Source organism: Tupaia chinensis, unplaced genomic scaffold (genome assembly GCF_000334495.1).
Source record: "Tupaia chinensis unplaced genomic scaffold, TupChi_1.0 Scaffold000076_1, whole genome shotgun sequence".
NCBI lineage: Eukaryota > Metazoa > Chordata > Mammalia > Scandentia > Tupaiidae > Tupaia > Tupaia belangeri.
In genome coordinates, this window is record NW_006159536.1 from 2,353,564 (window position 1) to 2,360,484 (window position 6,921).

Here is a 6,921-nt window from a genome sequence, read left to right on the forward strand (position 1 = left end):
GGAGGATAAGGGATTGCGGCGTGGCCATCCCCCACTGGGGGTTGATTTTTTGCTTTCTGTCTCTCTCTGTCTTTCTGGTGAGCGCATGCACCCTATAGCAAAAACCTCTAAATAATAATAATAATAATAATAATAATAATAATAATACGAATGTCCACATGACCTGGCCCACCATTTAATCCCAAAGATACAGTACAATGCTGCCAAACTAGTCAGCTGCTTCCACAATTTTTTGTTTTGGGTTTATTATTTTTTTTAAATTGCCAGAGGGTGAGGCCAGCAGATGGCATGGTGGTTAGGGCACTGAACTCCCACATGGCTGACCACACTTCAAATCCCAGATCTGGAGGCTTGCTTTCTCACTTTCTCTCTCTCTCTGTCTCCCTCTGGTGGGCATGCATGCCCAATAGCGAGTTTTAAAAAATAGTAATAACAAATAAAATTAAATAATTTTTAAAAATTGTCAGAAGGTGTGTGTATTCATCAGAGTGAAAGAGAGAAGACAGAGATAGAGAAAAACTGAATGAAACCTATAAGGCCAATGAATTGAAGACTGGTTAAATATGAGGCAATGGATTACACAACTGCTAGTAAAGGAACACACTCGTCATATACTGATACAGAATATCCAAGACACAGAGAATCTCCAAGATACCAAGTCCATTCCTATGGATAAAATCCAAAATGTTGGGACCAGCAGTTAGCGTAATGGCTATGTCGCTGAACTCCCATGTAGTCGACCGTGGTTCGTGTCCTGGACCCGGTGGCTTAAACTCACACTGGGTACCTGTGTGTGCGTATCCAGGATCCTGAGAGGAGAAGGGATTGCAGCATGGCCATCCCTCCTGAGGGGTGACTTCTCACTTTCTGTCTCTCTGTCTCTCTGGCGAGCACCCGTACCCTATAGCAAAAACCTCTCCAAAAAAAAAAAAAAAAAAAAGCAAAATGTTGAACTGTTTATGTTGTGTGCTATAGTCTACACATATGCTTAGATCTAAGAAGGCAGTGACATTGGTTACCTTCATGGAGTTGAATTGGGATGCCTCCAAAAGAGGAGACGTCATTTTTGAATCTATCTTTTTTAATTGCCAGGGGGAATATTTACTTGGCATAGAAAGGAAGAAAGCACCCCCTTAATGGGGTATAGTCGGACTTATCTCTTCTACTTTATTTTGCCACCCTCTCTAACTTTCTGGGCATTAACCCCATACAGCTAGAGTGTTTCTAAGCCACCAGGGGCCAGGATTCAAATAGTGGTTGGACATGTGGGATCCAGCTCCCTTAGCCACTAGCCTATGGGGGCCAGCCCATACTGCCTACCCTCTTCAATTCTGAGCTATATTAAAATATTGTCTTGGGGCCAGTAGGTGGTGGCATGATGATTATAGCACTAAAATCCCACATGGCTGACCATGTTCGAATCCCCAACTTAGCGGCTTGAAAATCACACTGGTGCATTTGTATCCATGCCCAAAATCCCAAGAGGAGAAAGAAGGGACTGCAGCACGGCCATCCTCCCTCGGGGATGATTTTTCACTTTCTCTCTGTCTTTCTCTAGTGAGAGCATGTGTCCTACAGGGTAAAATCCTAAAAAAAAAAAAAAAAAAAAAATTTTTTTAAATATGAGATTAAGGGAACCAGCAGTTAGCGTAATGACTATGTCGCTGGACTCCCACATAGTCGACTATGGTTCATGTCCTGGACCCGGTGGCTTAAAACTCACGCCAGGCGCGTGTGCGTGCGTGCCCAAGATCCCAAGAGGAGAATGGAGAAGAAGGGATTGCGGTGTGGCCATACCCTCTGGGGATGATTTCTCGCTTTCTGTCTCTATGTGTCTGTCTGTCTGGCGAGTGCACGCACCCTATAGCGAAAACCTCTCAAAAATAACAAAATTTTAAAAATAAAAAAATATGAGATTAAAAGATATTATTAAAATACTTGTTGGGGTGGCATCCTCCTTGGCCTCCGGGTCGTGCTCCTGGCGCAAAGGTCAGGGACAAAATGGTGCTGCCAATGCATGTCTCTCCGCTCGTCAAGCTGGGCCGCCACTCCACTCTGTTCTTGGGCATGGCCTATGGAGCCAAGGACTACAGTTATCTAAAACCTGGGGCAGAGGAGAGGAGACTTGCAGCAGCAGCAGTATGAATTAAAATGAATTGAGAGAGAATTGGCAGAAGCCCGAGGTGATAACATGTTAAAGTGAGAGTTCTACAAGCCTGCTTTTTTCCAGACCATTACTGGATGAATAGTTTTCTGTGTTGTGCGCTAAAATAAATTTACATATACTGGGACCAGCAGTTAGTGTAATGGCTATGTTGCTGGACTCCCACATAGTCGACTGCAGTTCGAGTCCCAGACCTGGTGGCTTAAAATTCATGCCTGGCATGTGTGCATGCGTGCCCAAGATCCCGAAAGGAGAATGAAGGAGAAGGGATTGCGGCGTGGCCATCCCCCCGTGGGGGGGCTCGCTTTCTGTCTCTCTGTCTCTCTCTGTCTGTCTGGCGAGCGCACGCGCCCTATAGCGAAAACCTCTAAAAAAAAAAAAAAAAAAAAAATTTACATATACTTTGGAATCAGCAGATGGTGTAGTGATTGCATTGCTAGACTCCCACATGGCTGACCATGGTTCAAGTCCCAGACCCAGTGATTTGAAACTCACGCTGGGCACATGTGCGTCCTTGCCCAAGATCGCAAGAGAAAAATGGAGGAAAAGGTATTGTGGTGTGGCCATACCCTCGGTGGGGGGGGGGTGATTTCTCGTGTTCTGTCTCTCTGTCTCTCTTTGGCAAGTGCATGTGCCCTATAGCAAAAATCTCTCTTAAATTTTTTTTCTTTTTATTCAAGGCTATGGAGTCGAGATTTCAAAACTGTCTGCTTCATTTTTGTTAAAGAATTACTTATTTAATCTCATGTTATTATTATTCTTCAATTTGACCAGAGAGAGAGCAAGAGAGAAAAAGTGAAAAAGCAAGCCACCAGATCTGGGAGTCAAACCAGGGTCAACCATGTGGGAGTCCAACACCTTAATCACCATGCCACCTGCTGGCCCCCAAATGCTTCATTATTTATCTTAAGATTTACAAGACATCTGTGGCTTGAACTGACTACTCTAAATTTTTATCCCCTTAGATTTTTTTTTTTTTGAGAGGTTTTTGCTATAGGGTGCGTGCGCTCGCCAGACAGACAGAGACAGAGGGACAGAAAGCGAGAAATCACCCCCCAGTGGGGGATGGTCACGCCGCAATCCCTTCTCCTCTATTCTCCTTTTGGGATCTTGGACACACACGCACACGCACCCAGTGTGAGTTTAAGCCACCAGGTCTGGAACTCGAACTGCAGTTGACTACGTGGGAGTCCAGCAACATAGCCATTACACTAACTGCTGGTCCCGATTTTTTTTTTTTTTTTTTTTTTACACATTTTTGCAATACGGTACATGTATTCTCCAGAGACAGACAGACAAAAGAGGGAAAGTGAGAAATTACCCTCCAGGAGGAAGGACATGCCTCAATTTCTCCTCTATTCTTTTGGGATTTGGGGCCCTCATGCACATGCACCTGGTGTGGTTTTTAAGCCACCAGGTCTGGGACTCAAACCATAGTTGGCTATGTGGGAATCCAGCCAGGTCAGGGACTCAAGCAAGAGTCGGCTCTGTGGGAATCCAGCACCTTAACCACCATACCACCTGCTGGCTTCGACCACCTTTTACTTTATTTATTTATTTATCTATCTATCTATTTATTTATTTGTTGTGATATTGGGGCTGCCAGGTCTAGTACTTGAACAATGGTCAGCCATGTGGAAGTTCAGAGCTTCAACCACCATGTTACTGCTGGCTCCACACCTTATTCTTTTAACCAAACTACTAGTTTTGTTATTAATAATTTTTGTCAACACTTAACATTTTGATCAAACTCTTTGGTACTCAATAATCTTAGCATATCAACGATAGTGAATTATTTTTGATTACTCTTCACTAGTTGTTATACCTTTATCTTCCCATAGCCATAAAACTTAATTTTTCATGTGCAGTATTTTTGCATTTCCAGAGTCTCATCTCTTTGATTTTCTGATAGAGAAAACAAAAAACAAAAAAACAGAAACAAAAACAAAAAGCATGCTGCCCTCTGCTGGTCCTTATGATACCAACAATATCAAAATTTTTCCCAAGATTTTACATAAGTCTGTTAAGACATCGCTTAGATTTTATTCAACAATCTATATCTGATTAAATTACCTTCTAAAGCTTCCTAGTCAATGTAGTCACCACATACAATCAGATTGAAGCCTGGCATGGTGGGAGGCACCTGTAAACCAGCTTCTCAGGAGGCTGAGAGGCAGGAAGGCTGGGAAATTTGAGGCCTGTCTAGGCAACATGGCCAGTGAGACCCTGTCTTTAAAAAAGAAAAAAAAGTTAAGAGACAGCACTGTCTGGTTCTGCTATGAAAAAACTAAGACAAAACATTTAATTGCTTGGTCTGTAACTAACAAATGAGACCTGTAGAGACTGGCAAGCTGTATTTTTGTGAAAACTGCAACTGTTAAAATAGGGCCAGCCCATGGCCTAGTGATTAAGGGACCCAGATCCTTCATGGCCAACCATGTGTTTTGAATCTCAAATCCAGTAGCTTAAAATACACGTCAAGTACATGCGAGTATGCACCTAGGATCTCCAAAGGATGGAGAGAGGCTTGGGTATGGTGAACCCCATCAGGTATGTTTTCTCCCTTTCCCTCTTTCTCATATTCTCTAGGAAAAATGAATCATTATCAGGTCCAACCTGGTGGCATAGTCAGTAGCAAACTGAACTGCAGGCTTGGCTCCTAGGACTGGCTTGAAAACATATCCAAGAAAGGGCGCAGGGTTTGAAATATGGCAGACATGGACCAGCAACGAACTACCAACACCAAAGGAGTCCCTGGATCTCATCAGGCTTAGCCTGGATGAGTGAATTTATGTGAAAATGAAAAATGACTAATAGCTTCAAGACAGATCCCATGCTTGTGATCGACATTTAAATATGATGTTGGGAGGTGTGGAAGAAACCCTGACTACTGTAGAGATTGAAAAAAACATATGAAGACATATATAAAACCAAATGGAGTTGGTGTTGTACTAGTTGACCCTCCACTAAGTGTTGGCTAAAACAAAGAATTTGTTCTGTACAGAAAACAGGACATTTTGTACAGTTACCTCTTTTAGTATACAAGATCTTCAAAGGAGAAACATGCATACTTTTTAAGAATTATTTTATTTAAATTTATTTATTTTAGTTTGACCCGAGAGAGAGAGTGAGAGAGAGAGGGAAAGCAAGCTGCCAGGTCCAGGACTCGAACTGGCCAGCCACGTGGGAGTCCAGGGCCCTTAACCACCACGCCACTTGCAAGCCTCCATGCATACATTTTGCTATGACCCAAGCATTCTTTCACTCCTAAATAAGGATATTTGCAGATAACACAACTTTTTAGGCTAATGGCATTTTCATTTTTCTCCAATGCTAATAAAAATTGTTACGATACAAAAACAAACAAACAAACAAACAAACAAAAAAACGGCCTTAAGATCCTGATAATCTGGAAGATGGGAGGTGGAGTGTGGTTTGATGAGACCCTATTGAGGGTGCTTCTCTCTATTGCACATGTGCTACCATGAATTAAGATAAAACTTAATCAAATGTTGGGGCTAGCAGGTGACATGGTGGGTAAGCACACGGGACTCCCACATGACCAACCTGTTTGAGTCCTGGACCTGGCAGCTTGCTTCCTCACTTTCCCTCTCAGGTCAAATTAAAATAAGTAAATAAATAGTTAAATAAAAGAAATTTAAAAAATAATCAAATGTTATCCATATTTCAAATTGTTAAGACAAACCTGTTTCCAATACTTGACTATCATTTGACTCAACACTCTACTCTTATATACCAGTACAGGATAGGTTTAGAACTGTCAAACCTAAATTGAACATTCCACCTCCACATTGAAGCACATCTGAACCTTCACAACAAAGTGAAGTCATCCATTCCCTGGCACATGTTAATTTAAATCAATTTCCAATACTTAAATGAGGTTCTATCTTCACAAGCATTATTTCTGATTTGCAACAACTACATAGTTAAAATTTCAGTTTTTTAAAAAATACTTGATTGGGACCAGCAGTTGGCATAATGGCTATGTTGCTGGACTCCCATGTGGTTGACTGTGGTTCAAGTCCTGGACCTGGGGTGGCTTGAACTCACACCAGGTGTGTGTGTGTGCGTGTATGCCCAAGATCCCGAGAGGAGAATGGAGAAGGGATTGCGGTATGACCATCCCCTCTGAGGTGTGATTTCACTTTCTGTGTCTTTCTGGCGAATGCATGCACCCTATAGCAAAAATCTCTCCAAATAAAAAGTACTTGATTGGGTGTGATTTCACTTTCTGTGTCTTTCTGGCAAATGCATGCGCCCTATAGCAAAAATCTCTCCAAATAAAAAGTATTTGATTGAGACAGCACTTTCTGGCTCTGTGTCTCTGATTCTTCCCAAAATTAAGTTAAATTAAATGACCTAAAAGAAGTCATTTAATATCTGATTCATATCTATAAATTGAAGACTTATTTGCTATAAGGTACATGTGCTCAGTGCAGAAATCTCCCCCTAAGGAGGATGGCTGTGAGGTAAGCCAAGGACACCCATATACACATTTTTCAGGCAGCTGGGTCCAGGACTCAAAACATGACTTGTCATATGGGACCCAGCAGCTTTATTTATTTATTTATTTATTTATTTATTTATTTATTTATTTTGGGAGAGGTTTTCGCTATAGGGCGAGTGCGATCGCCAGACAGACAGAGAGAGACATAGACAGAAAGCGAGAAATCATCCCCCAGGGGGGATGGTCACGCTGCAATCCCTTATCCTCCATTCTCCTCTCGGGATCTTGG

General features: G+C 42.2%; 1 pseudogene; it reads left to right on the forward strand.

The window, feature by feature from the left end:
- Positions 1-2,001: 2,001 nt before the first annotated feature.
- LOC102469491 (ATP synthase subunit e, mitochondrial pseudogene) lies at positions 2,002-2,203 on the forward strand (annotated as a pseudogene).
- Positions 2,204-6,921: the final 4,718 nt, after the last annotated feature.